Source organism: Panthera uncia, chromosome B1 (genome assembly GCF_023721935.1).
Source record: "Panthera uncia isolate 11264 chromosome B1, Puncia_PCG_1.0, whole genome shotgun sequence".
Taxonomy (NCBI): Eukaryota; Metazoa; Chordata; class Mammalia; order Carnivora; family Felidae; genus Panthera; species Panthera uncia.
In genome coordinates, this window is record NC_064811.1 from 162,508,074 (window position 1) to 162,533,286 (window position 25,213).

The following is a 25,213-nucleotide window of genomic DNA, read 5'->3' on the forward strand; positions in this document are numbered from 1 at the left end:
GAAAACAAGGAGCACTTCAGGTAGGCCCTGTTGACATGGGGAAACTGGAGGCAAGCACTCCATGTGATTGGATGGAAACAATAATTGGCTTTCTCTGGTTGGTTCTGAGTTGGAAGCATTGGTGCAGACAGGGCAAACATTAGGGGAGCTTGCATTTGTTGATCAAATCCTGACCATTTTGTTCTGGTTGCTGCAGAGATTGTAGGTCTGTGTTCTATTTTTATGTAAGGTTTGGCCATGATCCCTTTGGATATTGTCTCCCACCAATCATCCCCTCTGCTTCCTTTGACCACCTTTCCAAGTGAAAGCTGTCATTGGGAATTTTTAGGAGGAACTGACCTTCCAGGGTGCTGGGGTTTAGCATTTTTCCTGAGAGAAACTGCCCCAAATGATAAGCCACTGGTACATGCAGCCTGTGCCCAGCACTATGTCTTTTAGTCCTTCAGCTCTGTGATGCAGATGGGTAGCTGAGCTCTTTGATTTTTAAAATTGTGAAACTTGGGGTGCATGGGTGGCTCAGTCAGTTAAGCATCCAACTTCGATTCAGGTCATGATCTCATGGTTTGTGAGTTGGAGCCCTGTGTCAGGCTCTGTGCTGACAGCTCAGGGCCTGGAGCCTGCTTCAGATTCTGTATCTCCCTCTCTCTCTGCCCCTCCCCTGCTCTCTCTCTCTCTCTCTCTCTCTCTCAAATATAAATAAAAAACATTTAAACAAATTTTAAAAAATAAAATAAAATTGTGAAACTAGCCCACCTCCCTTAGTTCTACTGTAGTGCAGCCAGTGGTTACAGAAAACCAAATATTTTCTGTATATTCATCAAATTCTCATGAATAGTAACCAAAAGACAGTATACACAACATTCAAGTTTCTCCATTACACAGTGGATGATGTAGGGTGTGGTGGATATTCTGTGGCCACAAACTTGGTATTAATCTAGTTTGGATATTCATGTATCCTTCAAATTCATTTTTGTTATGGCCTTTTTTCTGTGTCTGAATTATCACCAAGGTGTAGGGAAATACGTAATGCTCTGTTACCCAGAGCTTTGGAGCATCTTGCAAAATCTTCTATCAATGAAGAATAATGTTTTGTCTTCATCTTTACTCTGTCCCCGCATCTAGTTAGCAACAATTGAACAGTCAACTGGTGATTAATTGGATGCTATTTAGTTTGTTCTGTCAGCTGTTTATTAATCTGTAACTTCCTGTTAAGATGCAGGGTGTGCTTTTTAAAGAAACCTTACACAGCATAAGTTTTATTTTGGGACTGGCTGTACTGATATATAAAGAGGATCTGTGAGAGTTACTTCATCCTGTAAGCTATTTTCTTTCAGCAAAGTTTTGTGGGCACTCACCACATGGTTCAGTGCACTGTAGTGTATGAATGAATGAGATAGTCTTAGTTTCCAGAAGTTTACCATATACTCCAGGGAGACCAGTGTGATAAAGTGTGGTAAGTACAACCATAGATGTGCAAAGTATGGTGTGATGGGAAGGAGGAGCTAGAAAATTCCAGGGGAAGAAAGCAGTGAGAAAGTTTTTAAAGAAGAAGCTCTAAACAGCAATCAAGGAAAGATTTTTAGCAAGGCGTCACATTTTAGTGACAATGTAGAGAGATAGATTGGACAAGGAAGAACTTGAAACTAGAGAAATTATTTGAAGATTATTTAAGAGGCTATTGCAATGATTTAGGCAAGAGACGGTAAAAAGCCTAATTGAAGACAGAAAGGGAGTACGGAGGAAAGATTTGAAAGAATTTTTACAGTGGAGTGGGACAGTGGGAAGTGAGAAAAAAAGAGTTGAGAGAAGGTTTTTGTTTTAGAGCACTTGGAAAATAGTACTGCCATTAAATGGAATGGAAAAGCAGGTGTGCTGGGTGAGGGTTATCAAAACAATGGGTTCACTTTTGGACCTGTTGAAATTTAGGTGCCATGTGGGGACATCATTCATTCATTGGAAATCCAAGTTTGAAGTCTGAGACAGAGGTCTGGACTGGAAATACAAGATGTGAGTGACATAACAATTTGGAAACATGATTCTATTAAAAACAGATTGTGTTTTCTGTTTATGGCACTGGACAACTGACTAGTACTTCAAAAATATAGTTTATTTTAAGATACAGTTTTCTATAGAAATGTAGGTAATAGAAATTCTAGATCATGTTTTTTTTCTCTAATGGTGTCAGTTTTTATGTCAGGGATTGGGCATACATGAGTGGGGAAGAGGGCAGTACAAACTGAATACAATCTGCAAATTGAACTTGGAGGTGTTAACATTGATATTAAAAGTGTTGCTTGCATTTTCAGTATTAGAGATTTAAAAACACTCTGAAAAGTATGGAAAACTGTATAGTTTCATTTAATCTTGGAACGCTGTAAAATGTTCTTTACAGTGCTTTACTAGTTCTTGGGATTTGGAAAACTGAAGCCTCTCATCTTTTACTATCCAAAGTGGAATTTTCAGGAATACCTTTTTGTAAAATTGTCCTTTGTATCCAGGAATCTAACCTAACCCTAAACTTAACTCTAACCCTAAATTGTAGCCTTAACCCTAACTCTAGTCCCAAACCCAACCCCAAGTGTAACACTAATTCTAGCAGGAATCTACGTTTGTACACCTAGATCTATACATCATCTTCAACTGAGCCCTTAACCCTAACACTAACCACCAACCTAACTGTAACCCCAACTGGGTACCTATTTCTTCTCACTAACCCTAACTATAACCTAGTGTTTTTAGGGATAAGCTTCTTGGGGGAAATGTTCTTCATGTCTCTAGTAATTAGATAATCAAAACTGGCAAATGAATTTCAGACTAAATGAGTAATTTATAAACAGATCATCAGACCATCTTTAACAACATATCATTATTAGGTAACCTGAGCTTTCTGATAAAGATATCCAAAGATCTGGGTATTATTCCCAGATGTCTACAAGACGTACTTGCTTCTGTTCTCTAATTTCAGAATGTGTATTTTACATTCACCTAAAATTAGAATGTGTATTTTACATTCACCTAAAATTAGAATGTGTATTTTACATTCACCTAATGGTGACTGTGAAAGTTCAGTGAATATCTCTGAAAGGCAAGATCCAAATTAAGGGTACATTTTCACAGTCTTCACAAAGGTGTATACTAACCTTGCTCCCAGTCTTCTAGAACTCCCCAAAGTGTAAGACTGTCCTCCTCCAGATGACTTACAGAAAGCTGGGGCTCTTTCATTTATATCTAAATCCCAATGTGAACCATAGCTAGACCTTACCAGCTATAACTCCTCTCGATTAGACTAGCAGCATTAAGACGGTGCGCAGTGATACGCTCCCGGGATTATAGAAGTAATATAAGATACTGTATTGCATTCAGAGACTTTACAGCCAAGCTGAGGAAAAATGATTAACAAATATAAAATGACGAGAGAATATGACAACAGAACATAATTCAGTGCTATATTATTTGGTACAGACCTGGATACCAAAGTGTTTCAAAGTGCAGACAATACTTTCTCTTATCTATATAGCACTTGGCAGCTTACCAAAACTTTGTAACACACATTCAATCCTTCTTAGGATCCTGGGATGTTGATGGAGGGCAGGTATTAGTATAATTGTTCAATATTTCTGTATGTAGAAATAGGCTCAGAGGAGTTAATTATGTCCCCTCAACTATTCCAGCAAAAGCAGCAAAGCAGAGTTTTGAATGTAAGTTGGCCAACTTCAAATCCAATGGGAATGCAAGTTGGTCAGATCCAATGAGAAACTCATTCTATTTCATGGAGCAAATGAGACCTGAACTGGGCCTTGGGGGATTGAGTAAAATTTGAAGAGATGAAAGGAAACCAGAGTATTCTGAATAGGGTAAATACTATAAGGAGAAGGCAAGAAGCCAAGAATGGGAAAGTGAACAGAGAAGGGAATGGATGAGGTAAGATTGGTTGCAGGAATTGGGGCTTTGAGAGCCAAGCAAAGGGTTTTATATTACATGTCGAGTTTCACTAAGAAGTCAATGAGCTAGATAATGGCATAAAGAAATATCCACCTGGTAAGTGTGCAGGTGTACAGGCAAGAGTAGAACAGGGAGGTTCCTGAGGGAGGAAGGCCATTTAGGTGGCTTTGGGGTGTGGTTACAAGGGCCTGAATAGGGTAGCAACAGTTAGTATCAAATTAAAATAAATGGGTTAAAAAAAGACAATTCAAAATGATACACTTAGTGTTTGACTGAACTTGAGAGATGAAGACAGTGAAAAAAGTCAAAAAATTCCAAATTTCAAATAACTAGTTTTGTGACTTCAGGCAAGTCATATGATCTCTCTGGGCCCCTCATCTGAAGAAAATGTCATGGCAGGATGTGAGAGCAACCCTCACGTCATATGTGACTGAAACTTGTTATATATGTAGAACTATTGGATTAATCAGTCGCTTTAATAAAGAGGGAAAATTTTTAAGTGTCTAGAAAGATATTTTCAATAACATTATTTAAAATAATGAAAAATTGGGAAATATCTAAATGTTCTACAATGGAGGAAGAAGCAAACAAATTATGACTATTATGTGGAAATGAAAATCACTTTTGAAAAACATAGAAACACAAATATTCAAAATATAAACATAGGTAGAGAAAACAGGACACACTATTATCTGAACATTATTAAAAAATAAATATATTTTCTAAGGACTGGAACAAACCACTAAGAGTGATTTTCTGTGGCTGATGGTAATATGGCTGATTTGTATTATCACTTTTTACTTTGTACTTTTCTGGATCTTCCAAATTTTGTACAATGAGGCTTTTTTCTTTTATACTAAGAAAAAGTATTAAGCAAAAAAGAAAAAGAAATGAGATCAGCTACTACTATTTAAAATCTTTAGATGCGTTGTGTCCCTTGTAACTGTTTAAGAATAAAATATATAATAGGTACATCCTTCTCTATTTGACTTGGAAAATATCAGTGGAGTAGAGTAGATTTGGAGAAATGGCAGAGATGAAGAGGTTACCATAGGAAAAAGGGAATAGAGCTGAAGAAGATTGAAGTACTGCAAAAGCAGAGCAGAGATGTATGCCTTTACTGGAAGAAAATCAGAACACTTCTCTGCAAGGTAGTTTGACCTTTGGAAAATGCTTACAGCTCAGATAAATACAGAAGCAACTCCGGAAGTATGCAAGAATGCAGTATGTCACAACTACAAACAGTGTTGCATTGTACAAAGTTTTTCATTAGGTTTGATAACCTCAAGGAGACCTTTGCCAGGATTCTTCTTGGTTTTCCACTACGACTATAAAATGTTTTCATTGACTGTGCATTCAGGCATAAGTGGAAATGCACTATCCAGTGACATTATGAAACATGTATGTTTTGAGAATTTTTAATGAACATTTGTATAACTAAACAAAATATTTCTAGGAAAGGAAATAAGAACACAAATGTGGCCTTGAAGAATATAATTGAAAACCAGTAGAATAATTCTTAGAATCTTGATATTGACACTGATCCATGATAGTTCCTGGCTTTGTGCTCAGTTAACAGGACATGAGAGGGTTGCTTATGTGAGGCAATATGAAGTGGTAAAATGGTCTTTGACTCAAACTTTTCTTCTAAATATGTTATTTCATATTTAGAAATATGAATGACCTTGTACTATCACTTAAATCAAAAACCATGGAATTTTCAATAGGTAGATAAGTTTCTGACAGTTGGAACCCTCCTTTTTTTAATCTTGGAATTTATTTTACATTTACCTATGTGATATTGTTTTCACCAAATATGTTCTACTAAAATTCAGGGAACTCTCTCAAAATATTGTTTCTTCTCCCTGCCATTTACATTGGCCTTACCATGTTTCCCATCACTATCTGTTCTGAATGTCACTCTGCCATATCACAGGGGAAGCACACTAGAGTCTGTCAGGGAGAGGTTCAGAGTTCTCTAAATACAAAGGTCCCCAAACCCCAATACATACTAAACCTGAAAAGGGTCAGAATGCAACCTCTGTCTGGTTTTCTTTAGGATCAGCTTGTTACTAGACTTTGGGTAGACTCACATATGCTAATTGTCTTGGCTGTGCTCACATTTGTAAAAATAGCACAAGAGAAAATTGATGAACATAGCAAACAGTGGAAGAACTTGCCCACCAACTCTTGCCATCTCTCAGTATTTGTGATTCTTGCACTTATTCTTGTGATATTTGCCAAGTGGACAAAACTGCTTCATATAGCAATGAAAGGGCTTCTCCAGTTGTAAGTCATTTGTCTATATAGGTTGTCAAAGTAAATATTGTAAGATCATTTGCTTATGGTATCACTGTAGAAGATGCTAGAAACATTAGGAAAACAAAAATTTCACATCAATATTACTTTTCAAAAACTGAACCTCATTAGAATATTTTGCCTCATTTAGAATATCTTTAAAATGCATTGCAGGAGGAAGATAAACACTGTTGGGAAGGAAGAGTAGAGGATAATAACAGAATGGGAACTTCATGGCTTTACTTAGAAAAATGAAATAATTGGGCCTGAGATGGCTTTTCTATTGTAGCCCTCTCACTCTGCATTCTTACTTGAATGACTGTCAAAATAAACTACAAGTTATCACACCGTATATAATCAGTGTGACATCTGGGGCTCCATAAGAGGCCACTGTTTCCCTAACTTTAGCTAACCAGTGCACTTCCTGTAGCGTGCTTTGGGTTAATTGTCAGAGGCAAAGGGTCTGATTACCCTCTGGCTCCTTTTAGAATCACCCTCTCTCTCTCTCTCAGCTAGCAGAAGTGGCTAGTGCTGCACTTACATTAATCCAGCATCGAAAAAACCTATTCTTTTGACAAACAGAAACAAGCAAAGAGCTAATGGGGTAGCCACGTCTATTTGAAGAATCTTTTAAATAATTTTGTAATTGATGATTCCTGATTGCTTGATTTATGTATATTTTACACCTTTTCCTTGACAAGCGAAGATTGTGTAGTTTTCATCATGGACTGAAGTGTAGAAGAGAAGGAGAATGAGAAAGAAAGTATTTTTGAGATTTTACAGACAGAACAACTGGGATTTTCACCCTTTTGTGGAGTTCCAAAGTCACTCACACCAGACTGCTTAACTGAATGCATTTTATATTTTAAGTTTCAGACACAACCTCAAAGCAAAGAGGAACCTCTTCAAGGACCTAACAAGAAGCAAGCCTGGTAAGTCACTGTCTCACACAGAAAGTTTTGTGTGAAGCAAAACACTAGTAAGAATATATTTTAGGAGGAAATGTTGGGTCCTTAAAACAAGTCTATCCTTTTTATAACCATGACTGTGTAGAGATAATTCTCACGTGGTGGGAGAGGCAATTTGGGGTATTTTGTCAGGCTGCTTTGTGTTATGTTTTCCTTTGGAAGAAAGAGGGTCAGAAAAATATTCTTGGCTCTACCATTTAAATCTGCTCTAGCATAATGTCACATTGTCAGTGGCTGGGTGGTTGAAGCAGTGAATCATGCTTTTCTTTGAGTATATTTTGAAATATTGACTGGTTGGATCTGCAGAGTTTGCATGAACATAAACTGAGGCATGATTTTTTTTTTTTGAAAACTCAAGCCTATCCTGATTTTAGGAGATCTCATTCCATTTTTTTAAAAACTTTGATTTTTGTCCTTTATTTAATAATATCTTTAGTGTTGAAGAGGTGAAACCATAACCAGAGCATTGAGTTGATGACAAAGAACTTATAAATAAAATTGTAACAGCAAAAATATTAGAATAAGATATCATGTGTTTCCACAGAAAACCTGGACATTTACACTTAAAAAAAACAGAGGCAGAAAAAACATTTTACTCTCTATTAGTCCATAAAAATTCCCTTTATTTTTGTAACCAGACCTGCTAAATTGGCCTTTGTACAGTCCTTTGCTCTCATGAAGCAAGTGGGGAAATATCTACATGTGAAATCGTTGCAGTTTATTAAATGTCAAAGAGAAACTTGTTAACCAGACATATCAGATAACCAACTGCCCAATGCAGAGCAGTTGCCTAGCACAGGAAATTCAATGTTCCCTTTAAGGACAACTGATGACCACACAAAATGCACAGTTTATAAATAATTAGGAAAAAAGATTAGAAAGTGTGTCACTCATGTTATGCTATATGTTCCCCAAAAGAATAAATATTACCATTTGTGTCGTTAATAAGCATGATTAAGCATCAGTGTGTTAGAAACTGTGAATACAATTTCAGCCTAATTCCATAATCTTGGTTAGATAAATGGGCAAGATAGAAGCATAGGAGTGAGATTTCAAGGACAAGCTTTGGGAGAGGGGAGTCCAGAGTGTGCTTGATGTACTTTTTGTGGATATGGACTGAAAAGATCAGTTTCCCAAGAAGCATTCCTGCAGTTAGGAGATGGGATTTTTTTCCCTTCTCTGTCCTGGGAATTTCACTTCCCTGAGATGAGGGAAGGAATGGAGGCTTCTCAGTATCTTTTCTGGATGCTCTCTCTTTGTATGAAAAGTAGGAAATGAAATTCCCATGAAGGATTCTGGCCAAGTTAGAAAAACCCTCAGGAGATCTATGGGATTCTAGAGGCTTCATCCCTGGGTAAAGGTAAGAAGGCCTACCTGACATTAACCCCCTGTAATTTTATGCAGAATTGCTGGTGAAAGAACCACTCCTTTGCATAAGGAGAACATTTGAAGAAAAGCACTTGCACAAGCAGAAGGGACAAAGGTCTTTGAACTATAGCTGCCTTTGAAGCTAGGGCTTCCACTACTCTAACACTACACTCCATATCTCAGGTATTAATGAAAAGAACAGTCTAAATTCAAGACCTCTCGGTTTGAGCTTTGTATAGGGTGTCTGTGTATGGAGGGAGAGAAGACAAAATACTTCCTGCCCTTTGCAAATAAATACAGTCAGGCAGTGAAATTTAAGAATGCTATAATTGGGCTAGTCTTGTCCAAGCAATGACAGAAAGGGTTTTGGTCATGAGAGAAAACAAGGCTTTTTGGGGTGGCTGCTGATTTCAATCCAGGAGCAGGGAGAAGACTTAAATGGAGAATCAGAATACTAGAACACTAAGATCACAGTAAGAGAGGGATGTACTTCTAAGGATCAAGGCAAAGAGAGAAATTGGAAGCTAGAAGTAAAGTTGATGATGACTTAAAAGCAGAATAGGGCAGGTTGAAAGGAAGGAATTGTGATGAATGACTCTGAACTGGTTCTGCTAACAGAGAGTTCACTGATGTGCATTGATGTGGTGGCCTAAAGGTGTTGCAACAGATCAGGCAAACTCTCCTCCTCACACTGTGGGAAAGCAAACTCTGGCTAAAATCTTATATGGTGGACTAAAAGTTACCTTAAGAAATCTATTCCATCTCCCTCATTTCATACACATGGAAAGTAAAGCCCAGAGATTATCTTGTGGTCTACCTAACCCAGAGCCATACAGAGAAGGAAATTCTGAGAAATGTGGTTCTCTCTTAGCTAAACTGACACGGTTCAAAGTCACCAAGATGTCTAATGGACTTCTCAAACTTGGCACTACCCTTAAATCTTTGTCTGCAAACGTTCTCCATTAATGGCATCTCCAACCTTCCCCAAACTTCAGAGTCATTCTTGATGTTCTTTTTCTGTCACACCTTGCATTCAATCTTTCAGCAAGTTTAGTCAACTCTGCCTTCAAATGTGTCCAGAATCTGACCATTTGCTTCAAGCCACCATAGTTTCCCACCTGGATGATTGAAGTAAGTGGTCTGTCTGCTTCATCACATGCCCCTCCCTGTATATTTTCAACACAACAGCCAGAATGACCATTTTTAAAGCATAAGTCAGGTCACATTATACTGCTGCAGACACACACACACACACACACACACACACACACACCCTTCCAATGGCTCCTTGTTTCACTTGGAGTAAAAAACAGTCCTGCCAATAAATGACCTCCCCACGATCATCTATCTTACATCATCTCTTCCTAATGTGGCCTCCTTATAGTTCTTCAAATACATCAGGCACATTCCTACCTCAGGGTTCTCATGCTGGCTGCTTTATCTGACTGGAACACGTTTCTCCAGATGTTGACATAGTTTCTCATCTACTTCAAGTCCTTCCTTAAATGACACCTCAGCAATACCTACTTTGGCCATCCTATCTAAAATTACAATCTCCCGTCTCCATCACCACCCTACTTATTTCTATTTCCTAACTAGCTGTGTTTTCAGTACCAATTATTACATTCTAAGATATGCTTTGTGTAGTATTACATTTATTGTCTGCCTCCCCTGATGAGAATACAAGCCCAACAAGGACAAGGTTTTGACTGTTTGCTTATGTGCCTCGGGCTCTAACCCTGCACAGAGTAGGTACTCCATAAATATTTGTTGTATGAACTGAATGTTATTTGTCTATGCATCTCCCTAATTGGAGGAGGGTAGATCTTTATTTAAAAAGTTATATTATACATTTCTCCATTTTTAGGAAGCACTCTTTCTATGTCATTCTAGGAAATTTCTACAGAAAGATAAACTCCCCCATTATTTTAGAGGCTTCAATCATAAGCATCTTCTTTTTTTACTTAACTAAATTTTAGCTACAAAAGTTTTCATCCCTGGGGCACTGGGGTGGCTCAGTTGGTTAAGCATCTGACTCTTGATTTCAGCTCAGCTCATGATGTCACAGTCATGAAATAGAGCCCTGCATCAGGCTCCGTGCTGGGTGTGGAGTCTACTTGAGATCCTCTCTTTCCCTCTCTTGCTGCCCCTCCCCCACTCCCGTGTGTGTGTGTGTGTGTGTGTGTGTGTGTGTGTGTGACAGAGATGGGGGGAGGGAAGGAGAGGGAGAGAGAGAATGCACGTGTGCTCTCTCTCTGTCAAAATAAATAAATCAACATTTTAATTTTTTTAATGTTTATTTTTGAGAGAGAGAGAGACTGAGTGTGAGCAGGGTAGGGGAAGAGAGAGAGAGAGAGAGAGAGAGAGACATAGAATCTCAAAGAGGCTCCAGGCCCTGAGCTGTCAGCACAGAGCTTGATGTGGGGCTTGAACTCACAAGCTGCGAGATCATGACCTGAGCTGATGTAGGACGCTCAACTGACTGAGCCACCCAGGTGCCCCAATAAATCAACTTAAAAAAAACTTTTCATCCCTTTTGGTCACCCTGGAAGCATGTACATATTAGAAACATACAGATCTTGGGTCACACTTCCCCAGCTGTTTTCTTCTTAGTGTTGTGTTCTGGATCCTTTGACCTAATTTATAGCTTCTATAGTTTCCAGCCCTTGAGAGAGGTTTTAAAGCGGGGAAAAGAAGTTATGTGCAGGAGAAACATGATACTGTTCCCTTTTGCTGCAACAGAGAAGTCTGAAGGAAGAGAAAAACCACTGTTGAATGGGAGGAGATGTTCCTAGAAAGTGAGACAGGTGCTAATGATCCTTGCAATGGTCACAAAACTCAGAAACGATATTCTCTGGTAGCAGAAAGCAGAAGGAGGAAAGGTTTATTCAGGGAGAGTTTGCAGCTTGGAATGAAATGCTATTAACCCTTAAAAAATAACATGTGCCTGTCACGGGTGTCCTGCATCACATTGTACTTGACTGACATATGTGACTTCCCCTAACTAGACTGAATTCCACTCCAGAGGTGGGATGATGGGTTTTCCTTCTCACCGTCCAGTGCTTGGCCTGGTACTGGAGGCCCAGGGGCAGCTGAATGAACCAAGCTGGGTGAACTGTGAATGAATAAAATGTCTCCCTGATTAGCATTAGGAAAGAAAGAACCATTATTTATGTGTATGTGACATTCAACTGGGAAAGGGAAGGACGGTGGAGAGGGAAACTAGCATTTTTTGACAGCTTACTATGGAATTTATGTAAAGTAACTTGTATGGTGCCTTTTGCACACCTGGCATTCATTATATGGTAGCTGTTTTTAATTTAATTTATACTGACTTCATGAGGTGGATGTTATGACCCCTTTTTGCTAAGTGAAGGATCTTCGACTCAGAGAGGTTGTAGACGTTAGACTCACTTAACTAGTGGTGGAGCAAGGATTCAATCCCAAGACCAGGTACTTTCCCTGATCCTATTGCTTCACCATGACCTTCAAGAAGGACCCCAGGAGCATAATGCAGATGTATATATGCATATGTGTGGGCATTATTCACCATACGCATGGACAGGAAACTGGCAAAAACTCATCCCTGGTGCCTCTTCAGTTCTTTTTACAACCCAGCTGCTGAGCCCTTTGTCTTATTCCTGGATACCCATTCAGTGACTCATATTTTCAGATGTCTTTACTCTCAGCAACCATCATTCCATTATTCACCCTCTCTGAGTTTCAATCTTCTCATCTTTAAAATTAAAATGATTATACCCCCATATGGATTCATTATGAAGATTAAGTGAGAATAAAAGCCAACATTTATTGAGTGCTTGCTATACACCAGACACTGTTCTAAGCACATTATATGGATTAATTTATTAATTCCCACAACTATCCTATGAAGTAACTATAATTGCTATCACTGTGATCATTTAATGAGTGAAGAAGCTGAATATCAGAGATTAAATGACCTGCCCAAGGTGACCCAACTAACAGCAAAGATTCAAACCTGGGCAGTCTGACTGAAATGGCCCTTGTGCCATTTCACCTATGCTGTCTCAATTTACAAAACAAAGATAATCTATAAAATAATAAATAATATTAAAATAATAAGATGATAATAAAAAATACCCATCATTTACTAAATGGCAATTTGTGCAAAACAATATGCTTGCTCGCCTACATTGGTCCCTACACTGTAGGCCTTCAGCACTTCACAGAGTTATTATAAGGATAAATAACATGACAAGTGCCCACACATAATAGAGGATGAATAAATATTGTCTGGTTTCCACCCGGAGATAACCAGTATTAATATCTTTATATAGAAACTTCTAGACATTATTTATACCTATTTGCAAATAAAGAAATAAATGTGAATTATTTTGTACATCCTGGGTTTTTTCTACTTTCCAAAATATCATGAACATCTTTCCATGTCAATAAATATTCATTAACAACATGCTTTCTTAGTGAGTTTGATAATCACTCCCAAGTCAGAAAATACTAGTTTTCAAAATCTTAGATATTGCAATGGTTTGTGACCCTCTTTGCCTTTCTAAATATATTTTAGATTATTATTTTTTTAATGTTTATTTACTTTTGAGAGAGAGAGGGAGAGTATGCATGCACAAGCAGGGGAGGGGCAGAGAGAGAGGAAGACACAGAATCCAAAGCAGGCTCCAGGCTCTGAACTGTCAGCACATGGGGCTCAAACTCACAGACCTCAAGATCATGACCTGAGCTGAAGCTGGACACTTAACCAACTGAGCCACCCAAGGATTCCTAGATTATTTTGTTTTTAAGTAAGGTTCTGCATCATGAGTTGTTAATTTTCAAAGTGATTGGGTTATTTTATATTTTTCTTTCAAGAATTGAATTTTTAAAAATTTACATGAAGTCTTTAGTTAGTTTCTTTTGAAACACTTAAATGTAATCAGTAGACATTCACAGGGAAAAAAATCCCCACCATTCAAGTGACAGACCACATGCTTGGGCTTCCAAAGCTGTTTGGTTTCTTCCTAGGTGTGCTCCTGGAGGTAGCACACCTATAGTTTGAATGAGACATGTACTTTCTGAGACATGTTCTTTTACAGTGTACCATGCAATCCCCACTTATGAAAGTTTCATTTCCTACTCCCTGCACTCCAAAGACTATATAATCTGCACAATGTAGTAAAATGCTACAATATTTTATGATTTTTACAAAATTTTATATTTTATAACTATTATAAAAAAGCAGACTATCACTCACACGGTTTTACTGGAGCCATACTTCAGGCAAGTTCATGAATGATATGATCTCAATATTTTGTTGGATGAAACATCAGCATAAACTGATAGTTTAGAATTTGAGGAATCTATTTAGGAGATGATAGCAAACAAAGTCCCTCTGTAGCTTAAACCTCATATTTAGCATTACATTTTTTTCTTTCCCATATACTTACATATGTCTGAAGTTTTGATAGCAAATTTTTAGTTAGCCACAATCTCTGCTCACTTTTAAACAAGGAGTTTAATATCTTAAACACTTTTATCTTTCAAATGACTTCTCTGAGAAAACAAACAAACAAACAAGCATAGATTTCTTAGGCAGAAAATACAGGCCAATCATCAAAATAGATAATCAATGTTTTCTTAATAACTCTTAAAAAGATACTAATAGCAGCTAACATTTTTTAAAATATGAAATTTATTGTCAAATTGGTTTCCATACAACACCCAGTGCTCATCCCAAAAGGTGCCCTCCTCAATACCCATCACTCACCCTCCCTTCCCTCCCATCCCCCATCAACACTCAGTTTATTCTCAGTTTTTAAGAGTCTCTTATGTTTGGCTCCCTCCCTCTTTAACCTCTTTTTTTTCTTCCCCTCCCCCATGGACTTCTGTTAAGTTTCTCAGGATCCACATAAGGGTGAAAACATATGGCATCCTTTCTCTATATGACTTATTTCACTTAGCATAACACTCTCCAGTTCCATCCATGTTGCTACAAAAGGCCATATTTCATTCTTTCTCATTGCCACGTAGTATTCCATTGTGTATATAAACCACAATTTCTTTATCCATTCATCAGTTGATGGACATTTAGGCTCTTTCCATAATTTGGCTATTGTTGAAAGTGAGCAGCTAACATTTTTATAGCACTTATTTACCGTAGGCACTTTCCTAAGTGTTTTATATACATGTAATTAATTAATATTAATCATATAATTTTCACAACTATCTTATAAGGTAGGGACTTCAAATGACTAGAAATAAAAATGAAGTTGCTTCAATAAATAAATTTTGAGAAATATAAAATTGCTTTAATATACTCATGGGTGAAAATGGAAATAGTCAACAAGTTTGATGGTGGGAAAAAAAGGAATGTGTAACAAAATGGTTTAAATTATTTTTTTCTAAAAAGATATTTTAAGAAACTACTGGATAGCTTGGCCAAAAACAGCTTTTGTGTGTTGTTTGATCTTAAAATCTTCATGAAAAAAAAAAGCTTGACATTTAAGAAGTCTCTTAAAGGGCGCCTGGGTGGCTTGGTCGATGGAGCATCTGACTTTGGCCCAGGTCATGATCTCATGGTTCGTGAATTCGAGCCCTGCATCGGGCTCTGTGCTGTCAGCTCAGAGCCTGGAGCCTGCTTCAGATTCTGTGTCTCCCTCCCTCTCTGCCCCATCCCACTCATGCTCTGTCTCTGTCTTAAATAAAACATTAAAAAAAATTAAAAATAAAAGAAGTCTCTTAATCATTTCATGATCTATTTAAGTCAAATTACAATGTTGTACACCCTAAACTTATGCTGTGCTGTATGTCAGTTATATCTCTGTAAAACTAGAAAAGAAAAAAGAACTCTCTTAAGAGTAAGAGTATCAAAGTTAAGCAAAGAAATATTTGATACAACATACAGTTTGAAAATAAAGAAGGGAGGCATTCAAAGGAAGTTAGTAACTTAATTGCCTGGGCAACTCTTTTATGATAGAACAAAAGAAAGACAAAGGAAAATGTAGTGTATACCATGGGATTTTTGTTGTTGCTGTTTCTTTATTTGGTTCTGCTAACCATAAGGAAGAAAACACTTAGGGTTTGAGAGCAGAGAGGAAGAACAGTAACTTTCTCCTTGAAAAGAAGATTCAGGGAGAGGTCTCCCTCTCTCTCTGCCCCTCCCCTGCTCGCTCTCTATCTTTCTCTCTCTCTCAAAGTAAATAAATAAACATTAAAAAAAGAATAAAGAACTAATAAGCTTTCTTGTCCGGCAAGATTGTTGCATATATAATATATTGTGATATACAAGAATAGATTATATTTCTGATCTTAATAAAAGGCTCAGTGAGTCTTTTCTTAAAGTCAGAACTAGGAAGCTTGAATTCTAGTTCAGAGTATCCGGTACCCAGGTATCCATTATACGTGGATGTTTGAGTTTCTTTAAATCTTGCTCTTTATCAGCTTATGTGGTTATTCAAGAGTTAATAAATATTTTTCCTCTCTTACTATATTTTTAGAAAAGAATGATTGGCTGGATTATAACTAAATGTATTACTTCTTAGCTGGAAAGTATGCATTGCTCACCTGTGTCTCAACTTTCATCCCTTTTTACCTGTGGCAGCTCAGCTTCTTGATTGGAAACATATAACCAGTGTTCTGTGATATTATGTATATACTTAAAACTTTTGTGATAGCACACATTTTCAGGCTTAATATTTTATAAAGGTTTGTACACATTGGGTCAGTGTCCATATGGTAAGCTGAATGTTTTCACATTTCTAATAAAACTGTAGCTTAGAGCTTACTGTTTTCTGAGATTTGTAGGAAACAGCCAGAAAGCAGTGTATGTGACCTGAGATTTGTTTGTTTCCTTTGGCTTGCAGTAGATTTTGGCATCGTGTTCCTCTTTCCTTGGCAGAAGCTGGAAATTAGAACCTTGAAAGGGATTTAAGTGCAACACTTGGGGCAGCTTTCCCCTTTTGAGCCAAGCAAGCCAGCCATTGACACCTGCGGTAGGGTTATGACAGGCTTTCTCCACAGTTAGGACTGAAAGAGTCCAAGAGTGAAGATAAAAATCACTTTGCCGTGGACCAATGTTACTTTTGTCCCCTATGGGAACAACTGAGATAACCACATCCCATTTTGAGATCTGTCTCAATCAGCTGTGATTTCTCTTTTAGACAAAAGTGGTGCCAATGATTACTTCTGCTCCCGCTTGGATATCATTTTTCTCCTTATTTCAAAGTATCATTTTGAAATGATAATGTAATGAGTAGAGGAAGAAACTTCTTACTTATTTACTTATTTATTTTACAATTTTTCTTTCTTTAATAAGCTTTGGTCCCTAGAGACCAGTGTTCATAACATCTGTATGTAAACTCAGTTTACCCCCATTTTCATCTCCACTAGCCATGTCTGCAGAGAGCCTGGCTTCCTAGCTTATTCAGAAAAGAAGATATGAAGGACCATCATGCCGCAATTTCCCTCTTGTCTGCTTCCAAAGTTAACACCATATGTTTACCCATCTTATTCTCCCTCCTATCTTAGAAGAAAAGAAATCCTTCATTTCTTTCCCAAAACCATTTTTTCAACTTTGCTAATAATCTCTCTTTTTCCCACCTTCTCTGGGATTTATGTTATTAATTTTTGTACTCAATTTCTCTAGTTTTTCCTTTCTCCCTGCCTATAAATGTGTACAAGTGTTAACCTTGCACAAAAGCCTTCTTTAAGGTCACAGTCTCCATCCAATTACCTCCCTTTTCCTCTGCTTTGTTTCATTGCCAACTTCTTGATAGAGTTTTCTACAATCACTGCTTCTTCATCTCTCATGTGACTTTCAACTTGATTTCCATCCTCATCACTCAACTGAATTTGTCATAGCAAGGATCATCTGTGATTTCAAATCCAATCTCCTTCTGAGTGGTCAGCTAACTGGACCTTACCGCAGCCCTCCCTTCTGAAACTCCTCCCCTGGATTTGTGAAGCAGCTCTCTTCTCCTCTTACTAGTCTCACCCTTAAATGTCACCCATGGTTCTGTCCTGGGGTTGATTTTCGTCAGGATTGAGGAGGTGGCTTGGCAATGGCTCCTACTGTGTTCTTTCCAGTGACACTTTAAGGCATGGATCACTCATTGGTTTCCATTTTCTCTTCTTCCCTATGGGATTACAGAAATTATAATGTTTCAAAAATATCACACTCACATCCAGAAGTTGCTATTTTTGTTTTCCTTCCTGCCTTGCCCTAATACAGGAAAGAAGACACCTTTGGCAAAGGCCTTGGTCATTCTCTTTGTCATGTTTTGGCTTACTGAAGTGGATCAGAACAAAAGAGGGTCTTTATGAAAATATGTGAAAACTTGGAGCAGATCTTGCGTCTGGACTCTTCAGATTAACTCAAGTGAGCATTTGCACTACATGATGCTACCTTCCGTCCATGCGCCTGTATGAGTCTGGTCTCTCAGTGAAGGACATGGCAGCACATTTCATTCTAGTGAAGAGTCATTGCATAAAGTATTGATGCACAAGTACTGTATCTATTATTTAGAAAATTATGGTATATGTTACAAGTTACACAGTATCTCTTCACTATGAGAAATGTCCAGGAAATCACTCAGTGAAACTTTCCTGTAGTCTGGGTATATTCCCCTTAACAGCTTCTCCAAAGTTAGATGACTCACTTATGCTACAGATTTGTATGTGGACACTGTATTTACTTGCCTACTTCTCATTTCAGCAAAGTCTTTCTTCCTTTTCTACTTTTTTTCTTTTCTGCCCTTCCTTCTTGCTCATGGGACTATTTTACTGGAAACTGTTAAACTCTCCCTCCCCCTAACTGCACATTCAACTTCCTTCTAATGAACAGAGGAAACAGATGACAAAAGTTGTTCACATAGTAAACTGAAAGAGAAAAACTTGTAAAATAGCAAAGAAGTATGAAACATAGTGTAAGATGCATCTCATGACCCCGAGGGAGAAGGAGAGCAGAAAACCTATCACAAAAGCTCTAAGAATTTCCAAGGTCCTCTCTGGCCCCATGGTATCAGTAAAGAGGGAAACTTATGACCCTAGAGAAGTAGTTGAGAGTTTTAAGAGTTTCAAAATTCATTTAATGTTGCACTATTCACAGGTGTTAATAAAGTTTATTTCTAGCACTCATTACAAGCTCAATGTACTAGGGGGTTTTTTTGAAGGAAGTAAAGATACCGATTTTCTCAGGTTCAAACAGTCCCTTGGTTTTCCTTCTTTGACACTTAATTTTTAGAGGAATGTGGACACTTTTGATAATTCTCCAAGGGACATTTATTTACAGTCATTCTTTTAGATTGTAAAGAATGATCAGAAGACTCTTTTCTTTGCCTTATTTTTTAGTTTTGTATATGCTAGATAGTTTCGAGGGTTTACACTGAAATAAAAGTTTTAATTTAAAATGGAAGTGCTTGGGTGGGAAAGGATTGATTATGCTAATGATATTATATATTGTTTGTTCTTTCATTTAATCTCCAAAAATATTTCCATCCATTTATACCCAAACAGAACATTTATTCCTTTGTGTTTAGTTTTGCTTCACATTTATTTTTGATCAAGGTACTCACTAATTACTTGGGAGTTTAAACTGCTCAGTCTAATGAAACGCCATCCGGAGTCTTAAACTACATAACATCCATCCTTTTGAATAATCTACAATGTTTGCAACTCAGCTGCAAATTTTTTTTCAGTATCTATTGCTTCTTAGAAATTGAATGGCAAACAGGAGGGAATCTATCATCTCATAATTCTCTTTCCAGTGGAATGAATCTAGGATTTATGTTTTAGATACATATGAACACAGTTCCAAAATTATCCATCTTGCTGAATAGCAGATGTGAGAACAGACAAAAAGAATGTGCAGTTCGGTAGTTTCCTTTTGCTCAATTTATAATGATTTCACTGTAAGCAGTAATAAATAATGAGAATGTTTTTCTCAAACTTTGCCTTGAATCAATTGGAGGGCTTGTTCCATACTGATTGCTAGGCCTCACCTCCAGAGTTTCTGACTCAGTGGTCCTGGGGAAGCCTGAGAATTTGCATTCCTAACAAGTTCCCAGGTGATGCTGATGCTACTTATACAGAGACTGCACTTTGAGAACCACTGCTCTAATTATAATGTTACAACATGAATATTATACATGGTGATTTAAATTAGTTTCTATTTTTGCTTTGGCATATGCAAGAGACACTAAAAGATTAAATGTGGGAATTTCAATTTTTGATGAAGAACACATACTGAGAAAAAATGTATTTTAAAAACCAACTATTCCCTGTAACCTCAAAAGTATAACATAGTATGTATAAAACACCTGAGACAAAACGAATCACCTTTTTCTCAGTTATTTGCTGCTATGGGACAACTCTCTCTGGTTTTGCCTTTGTAAACAGACCATGAGATTTGATGTCAGATGGCTATTGCTGAAGCCAGATCCATTTATATACAAAGCCTGTCTAATCAGCAGTCCACCTACATTTTCAATCCGGGTGGCCTATTTGACATCACAATATTCAATTAATGGTCATCTGCCCTGATGACAGGATTAAATGAGCACATGCTGATCAAGTGTCAGCTGATCAACAGCCAAATCAAGTGTCTTTCTCTGGACACTTTACTTTTGGAATTTAAACACAATTCAAATTCCCCAAGTTACTATTCAAAGAAATGGTGTAAGAGTGCCCCACAATATGTTTTTATTGGTTTTGCCTGACTTAAAAAAAAAATTTAAATGGTTATGATTTTTGAAGGCCACCACTCTTCTTCTAACATTCTCTTTTAATATTTAATATGTGCTAATTCAACTTTTTAAAAGCCCAAGTGTCAAAAGAGATAAGAGCTTGAGGAGCTGTGGCAAGCAAAAGCTCACACACTGTAAAAAAGGTGAGCAAAGATGGCCCCACCATAACTGAACCAAGGGTTTGTCTGTGGAAGCCTATCCAGCAGAGGCTGGTAGACGCATGCCACCAGAGGAAGAAAAGCCCCACAGTGCACATGGACTCTGCTTTTATGGGACTGTTAGCTCTGACTATTGTTATGCAGAGGCTTATGAACAATGGAATTGCTTTGAGTATTAAACACACATAGTAGCAGAAGTACCCACATATTTTTCTTTCCAAACATTTGGTCCCCTGTAACATGCAGCTTGGGGCTACAAGAGCTAAACAATCCCTACTGTGTAGACCTGGGCCTATGTTAACTAAGTAATCTTAGGGGAAAACCTGGGAAAACAAATCAGTAACATTGCATTTGGTTATGATTGTCAAGCACGTTCTTTCTTTGAGCTGCCTCATCTGGATTGCTTCCCTTCCCCTCTCAAGCAGATATGGAGTGCTGGTGCAACAGTTGCCACCAGGGAGAGGCACAGAGAGCCAGGAAGTCCTTTTAGTCTTTGCCTCTTTCCCTCCCTTCATTTTTGATCCGTATTGTTCTACCTCCTCATTCTCCCTTACACCCCCGCTTCTTCTTCTCATATATAAAATGACTATGAAGTCATAAACTGGTTGTTCAGCTGCATATGAGAAACCTTTTATTTTATAGCTATGACTAGAATAGACCTAGTCTGTTATATTTTCCAGCTTATTCAACCTCACCTTTTTCTCTATTTTTTTCTTTATTCTTTTTTCTCAATCTAAAACTGAAGTCTCCTCTAATTTTCCCACAAAATTTTCAGGTTCTTTTTTTTTTAAGTTTATTTATTTATTTTGAGAAACAGAGAGAAGGCACAAGTTGGGGAGGGACAGAGAGAGAGGAGAGAGAGAATCCCAAGCAGGCTTTGCACTGTCAGTGCAGAACCTGATGCTGGGCTTGAACTCCTGAACCATGAGACCATGACCTTAGCTGAAGTCAGGCACTCAACAGACTTAGCCACCCAGACGCCCCCATGTTCCTTTCTTTATTGCCCAGTGGTGTGTGCTCAAAACAATGTAACTCTTAATACTACTGTCTCCAAAATGTAGCTTAAAAACAGCTATATGCAAACACCACATGCAAAAGCCAATATATATATGATTTTTTATTTATTATTATAATTATTTTTAATGTTTATTTATTTCTTTTGAGAGAGAGAGAAAGCATGAACAAACGGGAAGTGCAGAGAGAGGGACAGAGAGAGAGAAAGAGAGATGCCCAAGCAGGCTCTGCAGCTGTCAGCACAGAGCCTGATGTGGGGCTCAAACCCACAAACCATGAGATCATGACCTGAGCCAAAACCAAGAGTCAGATGCTTAACCTACTGAGCCACCCAGGCTCCCGCTAGTAGGCATTAAATTATTAATTGATTGATTGTATCTCTGTACTACAAGTTTAATGATGCAAAAACTGAAATATTGTAGCTATATTTTTATAAGTGTTCTCAGCCAAATGGTTTATTTAGTAAACTGCATTATAACAAAATTTCTTAGGTTTGACAAAAGGATAAATTATTTACTGCAGGCAGCAGTTGCTTACGTTAAACTTTTTACAAACTTCTCCATCAGAAGCAAGCAGGTAATCTAAAGTCAAGCGATTTTGATAGATAGCATTGTGCATTTTGGTTTGCTGCTTGGCTAGTAAGTTAAGAGCTCTGGCATTTTATTGGTTATAATTTTTTATAGCTGCTTGTAGTCTGATTATGTGGTTTAGCGTGTAAATGGGAGTGCCGTAGCTCCAGGACCCATCCTCTGCCCAGGTGACAGGGCCATAATATTGGATTATACTCTCAGAGGCCATTTATTATCTTTTTAACTGTCAATTTGTAAAGCACACTGTTTTTTTTTTTTTTAGTCTCCCTGTCCCCACACACTTGAACCCCCAAATGTTTTCCTCTAAGTGGGAGCAGGAAGAAAGATGGACAAATAGTTTCCAGCACATATGATCCTGACCAGCCTGAGGGAAGTACTGTATAGGCTGTCCTTCCACATAGCTAGTATAGTCTACCTGGGGCCTGCCATTTGATGGCTGCATTGACATTGTCTCAGGCCTCTCAGAGAGGAGAGAAGTTAGACAAGGGGGCAGGGGAATCCGGTTCTAGAAGATCTGGGGTCCCCCACCACTGGGTTTGCCAGGCAGTTGAGTTATAAAATCTTTGACCTAAGCATGTTAAGTTTTTATTTATTTTTATTTATTTTTATTTTTTTAGATATAATTTATTGTCAGATTGGTTTCCATACACTACCCAGTGCTCATCCCAACAAATGCCCTCCTCCCTGCCCATCACCCACTTTCCCCTTTCCCCCAACCTCTTAGTTTGTTCTCAGTCCTTAAGAGTGTCTTATGGTTTGCCTCCCTCCCTCACTGTAACTTTCCCCCCCTTCCCTTCCCCGATGGTCTTCTGTTAAGTTTCTGAGGATCCACATATGAATGAAAACATATGGCATCTGTCTTTCTCTATATGACTTATTTCACTTAGCATAATACCCTCCAGTTCCATCCACATTGATGCAAATGGCCAGATTTCATTCTTTCTCATTGTCAAGTAGTATTCCATTGTATATATAAACCACATCTTCTTTATCCATTCATCAGTTGATGGACATTTAGGCTCTTTCCATAATTTGGCTATTGTTGAAAGTGCTGCTATAAACATTGGGGTACAATTGCCCCTATGCATCAGCACTCCTATATCCCTTGGGTAAATTCCTAGCAGTGTTATTGCTGGGTCATAGGGTAGTTCTATTTTTAATTTTTTGAGGAACCTCCACACTGTTTTCTGGAGTGGGTGTACCAGTTTGCATTCCCACCAACAGTGCAAGGTTCCCATTTCTCCACATCCTTGCCAGCATCTATAGTCTCCTGATTTGTTCATTTTAGCCACTCTGACTGGTGTGAGGTGATATATCAGTGTGGTTTTGATTTGTTTTTCCCTGATGAGGAGTGATGTTGAGCATCTGTTCATGTGCCAGTTGGCCATCTGGATGTCTTCTTTAGAGAAGTGTGTATTCATGTCTTTTGCCCATTTCTTCACTGTATTATTTGTTTCTCAGGTGTGGAGTTTGGTGAGTTCTTTATAGATTTTGGATACTAGCCCTTTGTCTGAGATGTCATTTGCAAATATATTTTCCCATTCCGTCAGTTGCCTTTTAGTTTTGTTGATTGTTTCCTTTGCAGTGCAGAAGATTTTTATCTTGATGAGGTCCCAATAGTTCATTTTTGCTTTTAATTCCCTTGCTTTTGGAGATGTGTCAAGACATTGCTGAGGCTGAGGTCAAAGAGGTTTTTTCCTGCTTTCTCCTCTAGGGTTTTGATGGTTTCCTGTCTCACTTTCAGGTCTTTCATCCATTTTGAGTTTATTTTTGTGAATGGTGTAAGGAAAGTGGTCTAGTTTCATTCTTCTGCATGTTGCTGTCCATTTCTTCCAGCACCATTTGTTAAAGAGACTGTCTTTTTTCCGTTGGATACTCTTTCCTGCTTTGTCAAATATTAGTTGGCCATACATTTGTGGGTCTAATTCTGGAGTCTCTATCCTATTCCGTTGGTTTGTGCCAATACCCTGCTGTCTTGATGATTACAGCTTTGTAGTAGAGGCTAAATCTGGGATTGTGATGCCTCCTGCTTTGGTTTTCTTCTTCAATATTACTTTGGCTATTTGGGGTCTTTTGTGATTCCATACAAATTTCAGGATTGTTTGTTCTAGCTTTGAGAAGAATGCTGGTGCAATTATTATTGGTATTGCATTGAATGTGTAGATTGCTTTGGGTAGTATTGACATTTTAACAATATTTATTCTCCCAATCCAGCATGTTAAGTTTTTAACAGAGACAAAAATGAACTTTTCCCCCACCAGGCAAGACAGTTTTTTCCAATAATTACATTTGTGAGGAGCCAAACCCCAGTAGCAGGACTGGGGTATTTTGTTTTACTATAAGTTGTGTGGGGATCTAATTTTCTTTTTTTTTTCATTGTTTTCAATATATGAAATTTATTGCCAAATTGGTTTCCATACAACACCCAGTGCTCATCCCAAAAGGTGCCTCCTCAATACCCTCTAATTTTCTAGTCTCTGTGGCCATTGTTTTCCTATGTTGGCATCAACGAAGCATCCTATCCATAAAAGGAAGGTGAGTACTACCAGAAACCTCTCACCACACTTCCAACCAGCCAGGGTGGACTCTGTCAATCTAGAGCAGGAATCACAATAACAGTGAGACACAGGGGTCACATTGCATCACAATAAGGAAACAGATATAGAAAATAAGGGCAGTCTTTTGTTTCACCATACCATCGATTCCTCAAGCTTCTGCCATGCGTAGGTTAGTCAGCTTCCAGAGTGACTAAAGCAGGGCTGCAGTATACCAGAGCCTCTGGAGTTGCAGCATGCTTCTGTATGGTCAGTTTGCACGGTGTTGATGGATCAGGAGTACACTCCCAGTTCGAGATGCCAGCTTCACTCTGCTGTGGTGAATCCAGGGACCCACCTCAGTTACCTTTACTGCAGTAGGAGTGGACAAAATGACAGTGAATGGGCCCTTCCAGAGAGGTTTTAGGAGTTGGACATTTCATTTGTTTATCTATATTGCATCCCCTATATAAAGGGGTCAGTATCTGTGTCAGAGTTACAGGTAATCATTCCCTAACCCAGTGGTGTAAGGTGGTTAGGGTAGAGCCAAGGGCCCACATCTGTTACCTTAGGGTTAGATTGCCTATCTCATTTAGATCTCCCCTTAATACT

At 38.1% G+C, this 25,213-nt stretch overlaps 1 protein-coding gene across 4 annotated transcripts in view; it reads left to right on the forward strand.

Annotated features, from left to right (window-relative positions):
- Positions 1 to 1,305: 1,305 nt before the first annotated feature.
- PSD3 (pleckstrin and Sec7 domain containing 3) overlaps positions 1,306 to 25,213 on the forward strand; it is a 796,552-nt gene continuing 772,644 nt past the window's right edge. For all 4 annotated transcript variants that reach the window (XM_049632446.1, XM_049632450.1, XM_049632452.1 and 1 more), the window contains exons 1-2: positions 1,306 to 1,453; positions 7,111 to 7,172. The gene's annotated coding sequence lies outside the window, so the exon portion shown is untranslated. The remainder of the gene's footprint in view (positions 1,454 to 7,110; positions 7,173 to 25,213) is intronic.